Below are 20,377 nucleotides of genomic sequence, written 5' to 3' on the forward strand. Positions count from 1 at the left end.
GACTTCACCAAGACTTTATCTGGGTCGTGTTTGTCTAGCTGGTGCTTCTGTCATGAAAGATGCTGAAGCAAGTTCATGTGGGAAACATCACCGGGGCTGGAGAGAAGGAAAAAGGACAACAGAGCAGAAGTGGGGACCAGAAGAGGAAAGCAGGTGCTGGAAAAGGGAGGAAGAGAAAGAACTGGAAAGAAATGAACATGGCCTGAAACACACACAGAAACAATGAAGATACGGGTTTCAGAGGGTTGTGAATTCATTTGTTCAGCAATTATGTCCTAAGCACCTACTCTGAGCCCGGACCCACGCTAGGCGTCAGGAACACAGGACTCAACGAGACCGAGCAATTGACCAGCCTCAAGGAACCTGTCTCCTGGCGGGGGCTGCGGGAGGGGGCAGGAAGTAAACCAACAAATAATTAAACAAAGGAGATACGGGAGCCTGGTGAGTGTTCACACAGCAATTGAAAATAGTGTGGCCGGCAGAAGAGTACAGCTCAAGTGGTAGAGCGTGTGCTTAGCACGCATGAGGTCCTGGGTTCCATCCCCCGTACCTCCTCTAAGAATAAACAAACAAACCTAAGTACTTTCCCCACCAAACAACAACAACAACAACAACAACAACAACAACAACAACAGAGTGTGACTGAGAGGTCACTTTATATTGGTGGATCAGGGAAAGTGACATTTTTTGACACTTAAATTGCTCTCTGAAGGACAAGAAGGTTCCAGAAGGGTGAAGGCGGTGGGAAGGGAGGCAATGATCCAACCAGAGGGAGGAAACAGTGCCCTAAGTTTCCAAAGAATGTTCTGAGGAATAGGGAAGGGGTGGCCCCTGGGGAACATCTGGTAATGTCCGGGGACATTTTGTCCTCACAAGGGGGTGGTGGGGACAGTGCCGGTGGCACCTAATGGTTAGAGGCCAGGGGTGCTGCCAAACTCCCACAGTGCAGGGGACAAACCCCTGTGCAAAGGATTGTCCAAAATGTCAGCGGTGCGGGGGAGGGCAGAGCTCAGTGGTGGCCAGCCTGCCTAGCACTCACAAGGTCCTGGGTTCAAGCCACCACACCTCCATTAAAAAACAAAAACAAATAAATAAGTAAAGCTAAGTTTTAAAAAAAGACAACAAACAAACCAACCACAACCCAAAAATGTCAATGATGCTGAGATGGAGAAATCCTGCCCAGGGGCCATTGTAGGCTTGGCATCTTCTGGGTGTAGGAGGCAGGACACCACGCCCGGAGGATAACAGAGGAAAGGGCAGGGCTGGGAGGAGCCTGCCTTTGCCGGCCTTGGCGAGGAGCTGACATCTCACTGTAAGTGTGGCAAGGAGCCCACGAAGGTTTTTAAACTGGGCAGTGAACATGGACTCCCTGATTTTTGGAAACGATGACTCTGGCTCTCATGTGGAACATGGCAGGAGGGGCAAGTGTGAGCGAAAGAGACCAGATGGGGGGTTTTAAGAGGGAGGCGATGGCGGTTTGGGTGTTCCTAACAGCAGGAGAGTCAGTGAGGAGTGGAGGCTGGTTTTAGAGGTGGGGCTCACGGGTCTTGCTGATGAAGGGAAGGCGGAGGGTAAGGAGAAAACAGAAATTCAGAGTTTATGGAAGGATTCATGGGCAGCTACATGGGCATGTGGCCAGTGCCGACAGCCGTCCACACCCTGGGCTAGGGGGGACCTCAGTGGAGGCTCTCAGGTCAAGGTCCTGGGCACATCCCAGCACGAAGGCAGCAATCCCCCTGGGGTGGCTGCTCCACTGTGGGTTGGGCACAGACCTGTAAGAAGGGGGAACTGGCTTCCCTGCTCTTGGCTTGGGCTCCCTGCCTTCATCTTGCACCAGGCCTGGTAAATTATGCAGCTGGTCCTGCTTGAAGCTTTCCATTTTGAGCAACAAGATGCTCAGTGCCATGTACCAAACTGGGGAAGAGCAAGGTCAAGAGGTGCAGTTTGGGACACATTTAAACTCAAGATGCCTGCGAGACACCTCACTGACGAGATCGAGGAGGCAACTGCCTACCTACAGCTCAGGAAAGGTATAAAGTTGTAGATAGAAAGCTGGCCCCCATCAGCCTGTAGCTAGTGCTTAAAACCATGAGAATGATGGTGCAGCTGTTGTGAAAAACACTAGGATGGTTCCTAAACAAATTAAACATAGAGTTACCCTATAATCCAGCAATCCCACTTTTAGGGAAGTATCCCAAAGAAGTGAAAGCCGGACGCGTATGCATATTGGCACAGCCAAGTTCACAGCAGTGTTATTCACAAGAGCTGAAATGTGGAAACAACCACTCTGTCCATTTACAGATGAATGAATGAACACAACATGGTGCACACACACAAGGTGACATTATTCAGCCTTCAAAAGGAAGGAAATTCTGGTGGGGGGGTAGGATATAGCCCAGGGGTAGAGTGTGTGCCCAGCATGCACCAGGTCCTGAGTTCAATCCCCAGTACTGTCATTAAAATCAATAAATTAACCTTAATAATTCTGCCTAATAAAACTGAAAAAGAAAACAAAATTCTATTTAAAAATTTTAAAAATCAATAAATTAATTTTAAAAGCTTAATTACCTCCCCCAAAATAAAAAATAAATAAATAAAAATTAAAATAAATTAATTAATTAAAAGTTTTAAAATATATAAATAAAAATTAAATTTAAAAAAAGGAAGGAAATTCTGACACAGGCTATGCCACGGATGAAACTTGAGGTCATTCCGCTAAGCAGAAGCCAGTCACAAAAAAACAATGCTGTATGATTCCACTTTTATGAGGAACCTCACTAGTTAAATTCATAGAACAGGGGTCACCGGGGTTGGGGAGAGAGGGAGACAGGGAGTTATTGCTTAATAAGTAGAGGGTTTCAGTTTTGCAAGATGAAGGAGATCTGGAGGTGGATGGTGGTGATGGTTGCACAAAAATGTGAAAGCACTTAACTGAACTGTGCACTCAAAAATGGTTAAAATGGTAAATTTTATGTTATGTATATTTGATCACAATAAAAAAAGAACATAATTATTATTATTTATTGACTATTTCCTTTATGCACAGCACTGTTCTAAATTTTTCCTTGTTTAAAACTCATACGACCCCTCATAAGAATCTGTTAAGGTAGGTATGACATCATCAAACCTCTTTTTACAAACAAGGAAACTAGTGACCAGAGATGTTAAGTAACAGGCCTAAGCTCACACAGCTTCTCACTGGATGAGCTAGGATTTAGACTCAGGCAGACTGGTTCCTGAGCCCAGGCAAATTTTTTTTTTAAGACTGTGCTACGTGCCAACGGACATTATTGCATGTACTAGAAGAATCCATGTTTCACAATAAAACACTAACTTTTAAAATTAAAGGCTGAGTTTGCAGCCCACAAGCAGCTAGGTTCCGGCCTTTCACCATATTCCAACATCGCTTTCCAGCACGGGGCCTGAAGGGGTAGAAACCAGAAGGGATAAGAAATCATCCAGCACTAATCATTTTATCACCTCCGAAAAAATTGCTGTATGAGCAGAGACACCCTCAGGCAACATATGCCAGGGGCCCCCTGCTGGTGTGAAAAGGCCAGGGTTACCCACGGCCCCTTTCCTGGTTCTTAGGAGGAGTCAGCCTGGACTCAGCCGGGCCCCCACCCCCCAGGACAGGCAGGCCGCGGAGGGAGGGTTGCTGCTCCTTGGCACTGGAGAGAGATGGTTACCTCTGTGATTTTCTCAGTTGGTCCATCATGTTATCGCTTAAACCTCTCAGACAGAAGCAGCGGAAGCAACCCCAGGCCTGCAGCAGGGACACATGCAGTGGTCGGGCCCCGTTATTCAGAAGTTCTTACTGAGGAAGCAACGTTAGAGCCGCTGGCAGAGTAGAGCGCGCACCGCGCGTGCGGATTCGGTTGCGGGGTCAGCGTTCCTTGGCTCAGAAACACATCCCACACTGTTGGGAGCCCGTGGCGCTGCACAGGCCTGGGCCACTGAAATGGAGGAAAAGCAGGAAAGGCTGGATGACAAGGATACCGAATGTCCTCTTGGCTCAGGTCCCGAGCAGTGGGAAGAGGGGGAGCAGCCTTAGAGTAATCTCGAGGGCAGAACCCCCAGATCTGAATGACTCCTTCAGCCCCACGGAGGCCCAGGCAGGGCCAGGCCCCAGAGCCGTGAACAGGCAGCCCCCTTCCTCAAGCTCCTGTTCGGTGTGGACCCTGCCCGGTGGAACTGAACTTGACCCACTGCCATTGCTTTTAAAGTAGTCCTTACCTCTCGGGACCCTCTGTGTAGTGGGAAGGACTTTGACCTCAGCTGCGGAGTTGGGTCAGGCGTTCTGCGCGGGCGAGGCCAGGACTCCTCACGGTGAGTGGGCCTTGCCCTCGTTGCACTCACACAAACAGAAAGGGAAGGAAACTGGGTGCCTTTCACTCATCCTGACTGCTAGGAGGGCAATTTATTTTAAGTTCCAATTGAAAAAAACAAAAAACAGAAAACCCCTAGCACCTCCTCCCTTTACTACTGCGTACAAGCTTTAAGCACATACTCACCTCCACCCACCTCCCCGGCCCACAGCCGCCTTCCTAGCACTAACTGTTCACAGCCATTGCTGTCTTGAGGTGTTTGGGCTCCTCAAAAATGGGTATAAAGACATTTAAATACATATGTCTGTGTTTTCATCTGCTGGAGCTGCCGGTAACATACCACAGACTGGGGGGCGTTAAGCAATAGAAATGTCTTTTCTCACACGTCTGGAGGCTGGACGTCCAAGACCACCACAAGCTTTGGTGTCTGGTGAAGGCCCCCTTCCTGGCTCACAGACAGCCGCCTCCTTCCTGTGTCCTCACGGGGTGGAAGGGGCGAGGGAGCTCCTGGCGTCCCTTCTATAAGGGCACTAGTCCCATTCAGGAGGGCCCCACCCACATGACCTAATCACCCCAAAGGCCTCACCTCCCAACAACACCCCACTGGGGGGTTAGGTTTCAACATATGCCTTTTGTGGGGACACAAACATTCCTTCCACGGGTATCTGTGTCCTCATCTTCTCTTGCAAGGGCACCAGTTGTATTAGGTTAGGGCCCATCCATATTTCCCAGTTTTGTCTCAGTTAGCTCTTTAAAGGCCCTATCTCCAAATACAGTCACATTCTGAGGTACTGGCGGTTAGGGCTTCAATATATGGATTTGTAGGGGATACAGCTAAGCCCACAAGGGCAGGGAAACGACTGAGGAGGCCCTGCCGAACGCAGCGTCAGCACAAGGCCAACCAAAAATGCTGTGCTTAACGTGTCAGAAATAGTTACATTTACAGCGAAGGAGGCAGAGAAACCGGATTGTCTTGTCATCTTCACTTCCATTCTCAACACTCTTAAACGAAGTTTCGAAAACAACGCCTAGTAAATCTCAGCACTCGTTAGCCATGGTTTTCTCCTAATTTTTCTTTTTAGCACTTCAGTTCTCTGACCTTTCCTCAGAGCAGGGCAAATATCACAAAACCACGCAATGCGTTAGCATCATCTGCAGGAAAGGGCAACACAGGAGACCAGAGAACCAGCTCCCTGGGTCACTGGACTCCCACCCAGAGTCCCACCACGCAGAAATACCACGCAGTCACGTTTGGTGCATTCCTTGTTTTGTTTTCCCCCCTTTTTCTCCCTACCAGTATATTATGTTGTGAGAACACGGCTTATATTGAAATCAGTCTTGCTTTTTTCTGTTACATTTGATCAGACTCATTTCCTAACATCATTAAAATTATCCATTGAGACGGTGAACGGCGGCATTTATACCACATGGCGTTTCAGGCTGGAATTTACCTAACTCTTCCCAACTGCCGGGAGCAACATTTAGGTTGTTTCCAGTTTTTCATGATTACAAATAAGGCTGCCAAACATCTTTGGTACATATCTTAGCCTGCGTTGCTAATCATTTCTTTAGGATAGATTCCTAGTAGTGAAATGACTCTAACATACATACACATGTTTTTAAGGTTTGGGGAACATAGGAAAAGGGCTGACTTTTCAGGTCCTGTGACTTTGTGGGACAGGCCCTCCCCTGATGCTGATCCAGCATCTAGTCCTATGTTCTTACCAAGGTATCCTCACTCTCTGCCACATTTCCACCCAAGCACAATTATTATTTCCAATAATTACAGGGTGCTGTGATAGATACAAGGAATAAAAAGGCAACACAGCTGTTAGTGAGGAAAAAAGGTGAGAGGCGTAGAGATGCTTGCATTTACGAAGTTACGAAGCCCTTTTCCTCCAAAGAGCTCAAAGGTTTTCTGAGACATGGTCTCATTAATCCTCGTTGGCCTGTTATTTTCCCTTCTGATCCTGATGCAAACATAAACCTTATTTGTTGGCTTGCATTTTTGCACTCACGGCACACCTCTTGTTGTTCCCTAAAATGGCTTTTCTATTTGGAACTTCTGGTTGAGGCAGATGACAAAAAAAGCCCCAACTGGGTCTATTATTCATCACTCACCCTAAAGACCCACAGGAGGAAAAGAGGAAGGACAATTCATCTCATGTTAAGAATGAACAGAGAAGTTGAGTAATCCAGAGAAGTTAAGTAACACAGCACAGAGTGAAAGGGGCATTCAGGGCAGAAGCCCTAAATGACAGCTGCATCAAGGCAGGTTGTTGTATTTCAAAGTTGCTTGTTTACATCTTTTTTGCATAAATACATTCACAATTTCTGACCTTGTAGCCATTTTGAAATGGATTGTGGTAGATGGAATACTGGCACCCCCAAAGATGTCCGCCTCCTAACCTCAGAAGCTGTGAATATGATACACGGCAAAAGGGACAGACTTCGCAGATGTGATTATATTAAGGATCTTGCACTAGGGAGCTGATCCTAGATTACTGGGTATAATCACAAGAATCCTTATAAGAGGGAGGCAGAGCTTTTGTGCATCAAAGGATGCTATCAAGAGAATGGGTTGTCTTTCTTGATATCTGCAAATCAAATGTCTGATAGTAGATTACTATCCAGAATATATAAAGAACTCCTACAACTCAGCAATAAAAAGACAAACAACCCAATTGAAAATGGGCAAAGGACTTAAATAGACATTTCTCCAAAGAAGATATACAAATGGCCAAGAAGCACATGAAACGATGCTTCTACCTCATTCGTCACTGAAGAAATCAAAACCACAAGAAACCAGCTCACACTCACGAGGCTAACGATAATCATAAAGACAGACAGTAACAAAGGTTGGTGAGGATGTGGAGAAACTGGAACCCACCCACATTGCTGGTGGGCATGTAAAATGGTGCCGTTCCTATGGAACAGAGTTTGGCAGTTCCTCAAAAATCTAAACACTGAATTTTCATATAATCCCATAATTCTACTCTTAGATATACAACCAAAAGAAGTGAAAACAGGAACTTAAACAGAAACTTGTACTCCAGGGTTCATTGCATCATTATTCACAATATTGAAAAAATGGAAGCAAGCCAAGTGTCCATCAACCAATGAATAGATAAAATGTGGGGTATGCATTCAATGGAATCTTATTTAGCCACAAAAGGAATGAAGCTCTAAAATATGCTACAACACAGAGGAACATTGGAAACTTTATGTTAAGTGAAATCACCAAACACAAGAGGATAAATACTGCACGGCTCCGTGTACATGAAATATGTAGAAGAGGCAAATTCGTAGAGACGGCGAATAGAATCGAGGCTACCATCAGCTGGGAGGGGGAGGGACGCGGAGTGAGAGCTTCATGGGTGCACAGTCTCTGGGTGAGGAAGGGTTCTGCAGATAGTGGAGATGGTTGCACTACATTGTGAATGTAATTAATGCCACTGAATTGTACACTGAAGAAAATGGTTATAGCTCAAGTGGTAGAGTGCGTGCTTAGTATGCACAAGGTCCTGGGTTCAATCCCCAGCACCTTCTCTAAAAATAAAATAAATAAATAAATAAAAACCTAATTACCTACCCCCTCCAAGTAAATAAATAAATAAAAATTTTAAAAGGTGGGAAGGGACAGACTGGGATTTCAAAATGTAGAACAGATAAACAAGATTATACTGTATAGCACAGGGAAATATATACAAGATCTTGTGGTAGCTCACAGTGAAAAAAATATGACAATGAATTTATGTATGTTCATGTATAACTGAAAAATTGTGCTCTACAGTGGAATTTGACACAACATTGTAAAATGACTATAACTCAATTAAAAAAAAGTAAAAAAAAAAAAAAAAGAACAACAAGGGAAAAATTTTCAAGTTAAAAAATTCTTTAAAAAAAGGAAAAAAATGGTTATGTGACAAATTTTATGCCATATATATTTTACAACAATCAAAGTAAAGAGGGAGGCAAGAGGGTTAAGGTCAGAATAAAGAGATTCGAGGACAGAGGCAGAGGTTGAAGCGATGTGTTTTGAAGACAGAAGAGTAAGGCCATGAGCCAAGGAATGAGGGCAGCCTCCAAAAAAAGGTAAGACAAACAAACAAAGAAAAACAAACCCAGATTCTCTCTGGAGCTTCCAGAAGGAACGCAGCCCTGCCAACATCTTGATTTCAGCCTTTTAAAACTCGTATGGGCCTTCTGACCTCCAGAACAGTCAAATAATAAATTGTGTTTCTTTAAGCCACTAAGTTTGCGGCCATCTGTTACAGCAGCAACAGGAAACTAATGCCCGGATGTAAAATCTTACTGTATTATTACAGTTCACTCACATGATTGATACGGGAATTCACTAGGTAGTTGATTCACGTGACTTTTAAAGTTCCAAATCAAAGCGCCCCACAGTTTGGGTACAAGGGCTGATCAGCTGACCTGAAGGGGCCACTATGTTTGACCAGCGTGTGATCAGACTGGAATTCTTTGAGTGACCTGGGCTGTCAGACAGTGGTAAGTTATGGAATGGATTCAATTAATGGTATCCCAGAGAAAAATATTTCTTTCGACAGAAAAAAACCCTGACAATTCATGCATATTTAAATTGTATAATTGATGAAAATTATAGCTGTGTGACACACGGGGGACCGTATTTAGGGACCACATTCTTGTGTTCACTGCCTCCCATGTCTTCTCGTCCCTTCTTTATGTGCTCCTGGCCTGACCTCTTACCTCACTGTTCCCCTGAGGGGCTGGAACCAGGTCTTATTAAGCTTGCCACAGCACAGCATTTACATGCTCATCCTTATCTTTAATTCTGGAATGAAAGGCTTTCTTTTTGATAAAGTACTAGGTGGGGAGAGAATGTTCTGGAGCGTATTAGGAAAAGCCAGCATGTCCCAAGGACGTCTACACCCGCATATGAGTCACCTAGAGATGCAGAGGCACCAGCTTCGCAGAAGGACGGAACGTCCGTCCGCGGCCACGGCAGCTCCCCACTGTCCCTCCGAACAGCGGGGTCTTGATACCTAGTTTCTCTAAAAACACCAACCTATGGTTCGTTTCAATTCCTCAGATTCTCTGTGCTGAATTCCAAAGCCGCTTCTTATCCATTTATCACCCTTGCACGACTTTGCTCCGTGAACTTGATAACAGCTAATCAGGTTTCAGACAGGTGCTCCAAGCCGGGGGCTGTAGATGACCTTCCGTGGTGGCACCAGGTGGGTACAGAGGCCACAGCCACAGAAAGAGACTCAACCATCACAGCCATGGGGCTCCGAGGCTGGGCCCCGTGCCCCATGAGGAGGCAGTGGGTTTTCGGACAATCCCAGAGGTGCCCTTTTTTTGGCTGTGGCCATAGACACATAACTGAGGAGGGAAATACGTGAGGCACTGTTTAGCGCTCTGCCAAATCACTTCTTCCCATGAGCTACCTGATCAGTGCTGGGTTTCTTGCACTTTGCTCACAGGCTAAAGTACATGAAGAAAAAGTGCTAAATCCACCTGCCCTTTCTTTCTTCCTGTTCTCTCCCGTGAAAAGCACACCTCACGTCCAGTGGATCAGTAAACAACAAGTCAAAGACCTTTGTCAAAAAAGAGCTAGGTAGAAAATTACATATATGTACATATCTGTATGTATGTGGATAATGAAAAGCTTTGCTGTAACCTTGTAAATCAACTGCACTTCAATAAAAAACAAAATTTAGAAAAAAAGAAAAAGAAAGAAAGTGAAAAGAAGTCTGACAGTCTGTCAGTGCCACTTCACGGAACTTTTTTCCAAGTCACTTCTGTTTTTTTCTAATTACAGAAGGAATGCATTTTACCATAAATAACTTGGAAAATACAGAAAAACACAAAAAAAGAATACAAACTATCTGTAATCTTACCATCTTGAGAGACCACTGTCCCTTCTCCCACGCCCTCTATGCTCTTACTCTGCCTTATTTTTGTTCACAGCTTTGCTAGGTTATGATTACTGTGATTATTTTGTTGTAGTTGTTGCTTATTACCTGACTACCTCAGTAGAATATGAAGTCCAAGAAAGCAGGGTAATGGTTTCCCTGAGCACCAGGAAAACTCGTTAGATGAAAAATAAATACTTTGATGTATCAGCTTCCAGTCTTTTTTCCTAGAAAATACATATACACACACTATGTTTATGAAGCACCGTTTCTGTTAATGTTGAAAACCATTCTATCACCCAGAGCCCCAAAATGCGTATCTGAAATACTCATGGTCTGACAAGGAGAGCCCAGATGGACTCAGCTACACTTTTAATCCTGAGTGAGTTTCAAAGCAGCAGCCTGGGGGGAAGAGCCTGGGAGAACGGATGGCACCTCTGTCCCAGCGGGGCTGTGAAAGGTGGACTTGGCTCGAGTGATTTCCCCTTAGCCTCATGCAGCCCTGGGGTGCACACCCATTAACCTGACAGGTGATGGGGTCGTCCCAGAGGGAGGGTTGAGCAGACTGGATGCAATGGAAGGTCAAGGGCATGAGGGCACCAAGGAGCAGTGCAAAGTGAAGGCATCTGAAGGGGTGATTAACTGACTCTTCAGCTCCGTCCATTCCTCATCCTCAGATCTTAGAATACTTGCGAGTGTCTGGAGTGACCTATTTCAACACGCCTTTGCTCTGTGTCAGCACTTTCCTGACTCTCCCTCTGTACCATCATCTTTCTTCTCTTCTCAGGAACAAGGATCCTCCTTCCTCCCCTTGGTTCCTCCTTCCTTATACTTGTTCTCTCAGTGGCGACCCCTTCCAATAGCACTGGGATTCCACCCCATCTCCTCTTTCTGTTCTTATCTTCAGTCTTTCCATATATGTTCATTCCTTCCCCTCTTTTCATGACTGTTCTCAAACTACTCAGCCTCCAAAATAGCTCTCCTTCCCACTTATGCCACCATCCCACCCCTTCCCTTGTCTTCAGGTCAATTTGATTGGAAGAGAAGTTTACACCTGTGGTCTTCATCGCCTTCCCTCCCCCCACCCTTTCCTTAACTTCCTTCCTTCTGGTGTCTACCTCGACCCCAGGACCACCAATGACCTTCTACTTGCTCTGTCTGAAAGCCTTCACTCGCCTCGTCTTCTCCGTAGCATCTTGCACTGTCAACCACCACTGTCATCTGTACAACGGCCGGCGAGCACAGTCTCCTTCAAGTTCCCTGCTCACCTCTCTCTGCACCCTCCTAATACAGCCCACACACTGATGACAAATTAATCTTTTGAAGGTACAACTGTGTTATGTAAGATTAACTTAATTTCTTTCTATGGCTAACCCAGTAAATTAGAAAAAGTGTTAAACATACCAGGTCAGGACTTGAACAAGTCATTTAATCAGCTTCCCATCCTTGGAGAGAAGGTTGAGAGATGTGAGTGAGAACAGGACCCAGAAACCTTTTAGCAGATCTTTCATAGCTGCAAACAAAGCTGGTCCAGAGTGAAATTTCACGGTGGGGCTCGACCCACTGGCAACTGCAGTGAGGTGGGCATGGCCATCCCCACTGTCAAGAGTTCCTGGGGAATGTGAACACAGTCAGCGCTAAGCAGTGTCCTGCCAAGTTGCTGCAGTTTGTTACCTCACCTCTCCTGTTCCTTCTAAAGTTATTTTTAGTGCAGCGATGGCCAACATGAGGCACTGTGGAGCCATAATCCTGATTTATCAGGTACTTAGACCTGACCCTGCACGGGGGTACGGTCGGTAATACCCAAGAAGGTCTCCAGCACCCAGGCCTCTTCACCAGCTCTCAGAGTCGTAACTCAATCCTTCGTGTCCTGGATCTCACCCTCTGTCTGCTGAAAAGTCTACTCTCAAAACCCTCCTGTCTTTTCAAGGCACAGCCCCTAGACACAGGCTTGCTTAGGACCAGATTAACATTTATTTATCATTATAATATCATTAGGGGGAGGAAGGGCCCTATTTCCAGTGACCCAAAATGAGTACATGCACCATTCAGTGTCTGTTACGCCCTCTCCTCCATTTTGTCCGCCTGCATCCTCAGCTGTCGCACTGTTTCTCAGCCCCAAATGCAATCACTGTGGCCACCTCCTAATTCTCAGAGCTGTTTGGGCATTATGTCCTGCAGGCTGGTTAACAGCCCTTAACTGCACTCACTTAACACATTGTTTCCAACAACCAACCAACCCCCAAACTCCTCTTCTCCAAAGCATTGCATTTCTTCTGTTCAGTACCAGCCAACAAGATCATTACGAATTTTCAGTGGCAGTAAAATGGGTCTATTTGGGCAAAAGGTAACCAATGGAATGTAAATGAGCAAGGAGGAGAAATCTGTAACTGATCTGAAAGTTCTGGAAGTCAGACCCACATTCATCACAGGTGAGAATGCGCCGGGGACGGCAAGTTTTACCCCACCGTGATCGCACTGAATTTATGCACACATGGACTTATGAGCTGGTTTGAAAGTAGAGGTACACTGTTACGGTTAAGTGGATTAATAACTGGTTGAATGACTTTACCAAGCAATATGGGTTACTAGATCTATGCCATTTTTTTCTGTTTTCTTAACTTAATAATTTTTAAAATTGAGGTATGGTTGATTTACAATATTATATTCATTTCAGGTGTACAACATAGTGATTCAAAATTTTATAGCTTATACTGCATTTATAGTTATTATAAAATATTGCTTCTATTCCCTGTGTGTACAATATATCTTTGTAGCTTATTTACTTTATATATAGTAGTTTGTACCTCTTAAATCCCTACCCCTATCTTGCCCTTCTCCTTTGCCCTCTCCCCTCTGGTTACCACTAGTTTGTTCTCTGAATCTATGATTCTTTCTTCTTTGTTATATTCACTAGTTTGTTGTATTTTTTAGATTCCACATATAAGTAATAACATACAGTATTTCTCTTTCTCTGTCTGAGTTATTTCCCTAAGCATAATACCCTCCAGGTCCATCTACATTGTTGCAAATGGCAAAAATTAATTCTTTTTTATGGCTAAGTAGTATTCCACTATGTATATATACACCCCATCTTTATCCATCCATCTGTTGATGGACACTTAGGTTGCTTCCATATCTTGGCAATTATAAGCCATGTCAATTTAAAATAGGGTCTCGATTGCTTGATCAGTCTTCATTTCTGCCCTGTTCATGCCTTTCCAATTTGTAAAGGGATAAGAAAATCAGTGCCAAAGATTTTTTTAAAGTAAGAATCTGGGTTCTCAGACAAATATAAAATGAACCTGTGTCCATTAATTAACACTACAACTGGCTCCAAGGGGAACCCAAAGAACAGACGCCTATGAAAGCAATCAGAAATGCTGAAACAGATTTGCTAGTAGATCCGAGACTGGCAGCCTCTTTCCCAGGGTGGAAATCGACTGTATGTCCACCAGACAAAATCCATTTGTCTTTCTACGGATAAGAATTCTCTGCATGACCGTGTTTCCTACAATTTATAGTTGCAAACAGCTCAGGCAAAAGCAATGAAAGACACAGACCCCTGTATAACCAGACAACCCAGAAGAATTTGCTAGATGACACCAACAATCCTTTGAATGGGAAACTCAGTAATCTTTCTGCCCATCTCAAAGCCTTTCCCACTTTTCCCTGACAAAAAGAGGAAACAATGATCATAAAGCAGTCTGAGGTTTTGTGCCAGGACCAAGTACCAGTAGAGAGTAGAAAAGATTGTGGCTTAGCAGTAGTGCACGTGGGACTGGCTTAGGAGTTTAAATCAGTATTCGGTGTGATGAGGCTGCCAAAAAACCTTACTCCCCCCCTCCCCCCGAATTCAGGCATTGTCTGTAGAATGAGAGAAGGGAGGGGCCTGCTCTGGTCCTCCGTGATCAGACAACTGGGTTCTGTGTACCACCTCTGATGAGGACTAGAGACAGTCAGGAGGGTAAAGGGGTGCAGAATGCTGGAGGAATCCACGAACATTCAGTCTGGAGAAAAAAAGCTCAATAGGAATGGGATAGCTGCCTTCCAATTCTTAATAGGACAAACGTGGAAGGAGGCTTAAGGAAAACAGCCCTAAATAATAACCCAGCGTATGATGATGATGTGCGTACCAGTCAAGATTGAGCTTTACTCTCCGACAAACCCTGAGCTAAGCACTCGACAAGTGTCATCTCATTTAATCCTCACAACAAGGAGAATCTGGTGGCCAAGCCTGGACTTGGCAGACAGAGATGTCAAGCTTTGGGTAGAAGCAAAGGCCTTTAAGTCTCTTTGAGCTCGGAGATTACACGGTTCTGTGTCTCCCTTCTGCTCAAAGACCCCCAATGGATTCCCACTGGCTATTATACTAAGTACAAATTTCTCAGCCTGCCAATGAAGGCTCTTCACAGGATGACTCAGATCACTCTCTCCAGGTTTGTCACCCAAATATGAACACCCAAGAAGGTACCAAATCCAGCCATAAAGGGTGCTTACTCAACCAACTCATACTCCATTAAGCCAACTCTCCATCCTCCACGATGCTACCCATACATTTCCATCTCCACTGCTACCTCTTCCACAAAGTCATTCTAGCATGTTCTTTCCCGCCTCTCCCACCATCTCCCTCCCTCCAGCAGCACTCTGCATCCCTTTGGCCACTATCATACTTAATAAGCACTTGCTCGATCACTTGCAAACTCCTTGAGGGGAGGGTTGTTGAATAGATGTGCGGAAAGGCCAGTGAAGGAAGGTGGGACCCAGTTGGGGAACAGAAGCTTAAGGAACCTTCCACAGCAACGGGAAGAATCCCAGGCCCTTCACCAGGGAAGCAGTTTCTGATGTGTCTCCATCACACGTGCTCCCCCGAGAGTTACCTTCTCTTTTTTCTCGCCTATGAACAGTATGAGAAAGGTGTGAAGACTCTGTTTTCTGAAGGCTACCTGGCTCCTCTGGAGATGCCGGCATTCTCAAGAGATGACCTAGGCAGTCTTGGCCTCCTCTGCTCTGTACAAAGGCCCCGACAGCAAGTCAACGAAGGTTTGATAAACGACTTATTGTAGTGAGGGTCCAGAGCGGACAAGAACGCTTGGGTCCAGATTACAGAGGGCCTTGAACACCATGATGGGGAGCACCGACGGATTCTTGATCTGGAAACTGACTTCCCTACGAGAGTCTCTCTAATTGTGTTACAGGTATTTTTAAAAAATAAGCTTGTACAATTTTCTTTTTTTTTGACCTCTCATTCATCCATGTCTTGTTCCAGTTGCTCTTAAAACATGATCGCTGACAGCTCATAGTTGTGTGTTTCCTCTGCTTTTTGTCACCTCCCACCTGGACCTAGAATCCGCCTTTCCCCTCCTCCATGGACACAGACATTTCCTCTGCCAATTTCCCCTCCTGCAAATCCCTGTCCTGTCCGCTTTTCTTTGGAGGGTTTTCCTTTTTTCCTCTGGAAACAGCGAACTCTGTTTCAATGAACTGTCACTGACTTGGATTTGGGGTTCTCTGGTTTCCATGACTCAGGTCTGATTCTCTTCCTGTTGAAGGTGGCAGAGAAGTCCAACCTACCCATCAAGCAATCAGGAATTTCTCGCTAATCAGTGGGTCACCTGAGCTTTTTCCATCTCTTTTCCAGAAGCACTGAGAGGGGCAGCGGTGACCTCACCACCCCTGAGCTGGGTGGTCTCCCACGACTCTGGCCAGCCTTCCCAGTGGAAATAACATAAGGATGGTGCTATGAGTGGCCACTTCACTGTCAACCCTTAAAACAGCCCTCTTGCATGGGCTATACTACCCCTCCGCCAGCGGTACAGATGCCAAGTACAGAAAATGAAGAGCATCTCCAGTGTCCCTGAGCCAGTGAGTGGCAGAGCCAGGATTTAAGCCCCAGCCGTCCTGACTCCATGAGTGTGCCCCTTCCCCGGACTTCACATTTTGCACTGGGGTTTTTACATTTTCTTTAATGTGCTGTCCTTAACACAAATTTCACAAAGGAAAACCAAATCGGCCCATTAAAAAAATCTCACATCTGAACCCTCTAACACAGTGACACTAACCCTCTTGTGACGTATTCGATGTGTCCCTGTACAGACTTTCCACATCAGAACTACCCTCTGTCTGGTTCGCATTGTGAAGCACAACTATATAGAACAAAGGATCAAGAAACATGGATTCACGGCTTCCAGGTTGCGTTTACCGTATTTCCTATAATCTTCTTTTCTCTTCTTTTTCTAGATTCTCTCCCTGTTTCTGTTTCTAGAGATTTCCTTTTAAAACAATTGCCAAGACTTAAATGAACCCATTCGCTCTCCTTTTCTCCCTCTTAACAGCCTCTCACCATCATGGTCTCCCATTTTTGGACTCTGGATGAGCCCACAACATGCTCACACACTGGAAAGCACAGCCCCTTCCCGTAAACCACTGTCAAGTTCACATTATCCTCAAATTTTGCTCTATCGAAGGATGATTCGATTATGCCCTTCCCTGTTTGTTCCCTGCAGTGACCTCACATCTAGGACATAATTTCACTTTTTTCTCTCTTTTTAAAAGATGTTCCCAAAGGGGTGTCAAGAAGTACCAAAAATTCATTTCTCAAAATTACTCAAAAAAAATCAGTAGACAATTTAAAAGGTGTAAAAGGGTGTATGTCCTTGTCACATTCCTCACCTTCCTATGCAAGGATTACCACCGTCACCAGTTTTTTGACAATTCAAACAAGAAGGACCTGTGCGAATATCTTACTGCCCTCTGTGGCTTTAAGCTGCTTCAAAGAAAATCCACCCATTCAGTTCAGTCAACTTGAATCGCTTTCCATCATCAGCCTGGACTTAAAGGGGACTTCTCCTGGGAGCCTTTCCTGTCCCTCCCAAGCCTATCAGGTGGCCCTTGTTCATCCCCATGACACTAGGCACTTAACCCTTCGTCCATCAGGCTTATCAAGCAGGATGGAAACCGCCTGTCTGCTTCTTACCCGGGGCAGAGCCAGCAGAGTAGCTGGCACACAGGATACATTCAGGAAATATTTGATGAATTATTGTATTATCTGAATACCAGCGGATACTTCAAACTATGCATTGAGTCCTGGGAAAACAAAGGCAAACAAGCCAAGGTATCTACCCTAACCTTCCTGACATCTTCATATAGTTTACCTTAAAAAAAAAGTCATAAAGAGAAAGATCCACCTTCAGAATGTAGTTTGGTGCAGCCACTATGGAAAACAGTATGGAGATCCCTCAAAAAAACAAAAATAGAGTTACCATATGATCCAGCAATCCCACTCCTGGGTATATATCCAGAGGGAACTCTAATTCAAAAAGATATACGCACCCTAATGGTCTCAGCAGCACTATTCACAACAGCCAAGACATGGAAACAACCTAAATGTCCATCGGCAGATGACTGGATACAGAAGATGTGGTATATTTATACAATGGAATACTACTCAGCCATAAAAAAGAATAAAATACTGCCATTTGCAGCAACATGGATGGACCTGAAGACCATCACTGTGAGTGAAGTAAGCCAGAAAGAGAAAGAAAAATACCATACAGTATCACTTATATGCGGAATCTGAAAGAAAAAAAAAAGACACAAATGAACTTATTCACAAAACAGAAGCAGACTCACAGACATAGAAAACAAATTTATGGTTCCCAGTGGGGGAAGGGAGTGGGAAGGGATAAATTGGGAGTTTGAGATTTGCAGATACTAACTACTATATATAAAATAGATAAACAAAAAGTTTCTTCTGTATAGCACAGGGAACTATATTCAATACCTTGTAATAACCTATAATGAAAAAGCATATGAAAAGGAATATATGTATTTATATGGATGACTGAAACATAATGCCATACACCAGAAATTGACACATTTGTAAACTGACTATACTTCAGTTAAAAAAAAAAACAGAAAATGCACTGTCATTAATTCTACATCATCTAGGTCCATTTAGCAGTACACTCAGTACTTCTCATTTGCCTGACCAGTCCTTTCTCTTATTCAGTGTTCTACAGTCTCCCTTAGTGCCAAAGTACATCCCAGGACTCCCATCAGTTTGTGTTGGCCAAAGCATCAAAAGACTTTACCCTGCGGTGGTTGCCATTTTTCCTTTCTCTGCGGCATCTGATTAACTCTCCAGGGCCAACTACTGAGAATATTGGCAAGAAATTAGCTGATGAACGTGCATCCCCTAATCTAACAACTTCATTCAAAAAGTTACACACAGTTTACAAATATACAGTCATCCCTCGGCATCAACAGGAGATTAGTTCCAGGACTTCCGTGGATACCAAACTCCGAGGATGCTCAAGTCCGTTCTACAAACTAGCATCCTATTTGCATATAACCTACCACACAATCCTCTGTATAATTTAAACCACCCTTAGATTACTTATAATACCTAATACAATGTAAAACCCATGTAAATAGTTGTAAGTATAATGTAAATACTATTTTAAGAGTTGCCAGTGCATGGGAAATTCAAGTTTTGCTTTTTAGAACTTTCTCTTTTTTTCCCCAAATATTTTCAATCCACAGTTGGTTGACTCCGGGGAGGACCAAATGTAGTCTCTAGACATACTCAGAGGCAGCGTGTGTTGGCTGGTGCCCTGGGGTGTCAGAGCAGAAAAGTGGCTTAAAGCCTCAGCGGAGTCCATCTGGGTCTCCCACCAGCCTTCAGACCAAGCACAGGCTGGCAAAAATAATAATTTCATCATATCTAATGGGCAATCGTATTTAAATATCAGCGATACCAGGAATAATGTTAGCTTTTGTTTGCTTTGTTTTAAAGAAGAATGCAATTACTCTTGGTATTGTTGATATTTAAATATGATTGCCTATTAGGTACGATGAGATTATTACTCGTTTTCTTAGGTGTGATAGTGCTTGTGTGGGCAGGTAGGAGAACGTTCTTACTCATAGGAAAGGCATACTGAAGGATCACATGTCTGCAAATGTTTGGGAAAAATACGCGTGCGTGTGTGTGTGTGTGTGTGTGTGTACGCACACGTACGTTTACAGAGAGAGACTGAAAGAGAGAGGAAATACCATTTTTACAAAAAGATCTTTGAATTCCCTTTTCGCAGGCATTTTAAATTTCCAAGGCTGCATCAAAACCCTATGACCAAATAGCCTGAAAATTACTTTTTTAAACCAACAGTGAGTCTATGCAAACAAAAAACACATTCTTTATGTTCTAATTTCGGCCTTTAAAAATCTAAATATTCTGTCTCATCTTGCGTCATCTCAACAAAGTTTCAAACCTTCTGAGTACCTAAAAATTATAACTTTAAAAAATTATCTTCATTGATTTTATTTATCCTAATTTTTACCAACGTTTTGACTCCCTTCCCACCCTCAATGATCCTCTGTGATTCAGGCTTTAATCAGGACCTGTCTTGTCTTTTCTCTTTGGACTTTATTCTTTTATGTCTTCATTTGTTCTTTCATCTCCATCACTTACAGAGATTTCTCTCTTTTTTCCTTGCTGTCAGTATTTTCCTGTAGATTTGTCTCCTGTTCAGTGCAATAATTTAGTTCTCTAATTTGCCCTGCCTTCACCACACCTCTTACTGCCTCTCTATCTTTTTCTATCAGCCTCCACTTCCTGGAAAGGGGGGTCCCTTGGTCCCCCTACTGCCGCCCCACCTCTCTTCTTTTGTTACATGCAGCTCTCTGAGTGCTTTTTCAATTCTGGCGTTTGATTTAAAGTTTTACTTGAAATAGAAATACATTTTTATAAATTATAAATATTATATTTATTTATTTATAATGTATAATTTTGTATTTATACATGTTATATTTATAAATAAATATATAGAATAAATATTATATATATGGCACTTAAACTTTTTTTTTTAATTTAAATGCCAAGACAGAAGGAATTTTTTCTCCAAGGGTGTAGAAACGGAGCCTGCCCAGAACCAGTCCTCCATCGTCAGCTCTAGTCTGGTCTTTTGAGGGGGAGCGTATTTAGTTCATTAAGTGCTTTGGGAGGAGAACGCTGGCTCGCTTCTAGCTGTTTCCTCGCGTTCCGACCCACACCTGGCGGAGTTCACCCCCTCACCCCCCCACCCCCGCCAGTGGCTGCTCCTCCCCCCTCCCCCGCCCTCTCTGTTCCCACCCCTCCCCCCACCCCCGGCC

The 20,377-nt window shown here is 44.2% G+C and overlaps 1 long non-coding RNA gene across 11 annotated transcripts in view; it reads right to left on the bottom strand.

Annotated features, from left to right (window-relative positions):
- Positions 1 to 20,377, bottom strand: part of LOC123618163 (uncharacterized) — a 65,103-nt gene that overhangs the window by 18,255 nt on the left and 26,471 nt on the right. For 6 of the 11 annotated variants that reach the window (XR_012504260.1, XR_006726558.2, XR_006726557.2 and 3 more), the window contains exons 1-2: positions 4,237 to 20,267; positions 3,690 to 3,956 (exon numbers count right to left, since the gene is read on the bottom strand). The exons of 1 other annotated variant lie outside the window; for it this stretch is intronic. This is a non-coding gene — a long non-coding RNA (uncharacterized LOC123618163). Of the gene's footprint in view, positions 1 to 3,689; positions 3,957 to 4,236; positions 20,268 to 20,377 lie in introns of those variants that run through there. 4 more of the 11 variants (XR_006726554.2, XR_012504257.1, XR_012504258.1 and 1 more) reach the window with 2 other exon arrangements.

Source organism: Camelus bactrianus, chromosome 35 (assembly GCF_048773025.1).
Source record: "Camelus bactrianus isolate YW-2024 breed Bactrian camel chromosome 35, ASM4877302v1, whole genome shotgun sequence".
Classification (NCBI taxonomy): domain Eukaryota; kingdom Metazoa; phylum Chordata; class Mammalia; order Artiodactyla; family Camelidae; genus Camelus; species Camelus bactrianus.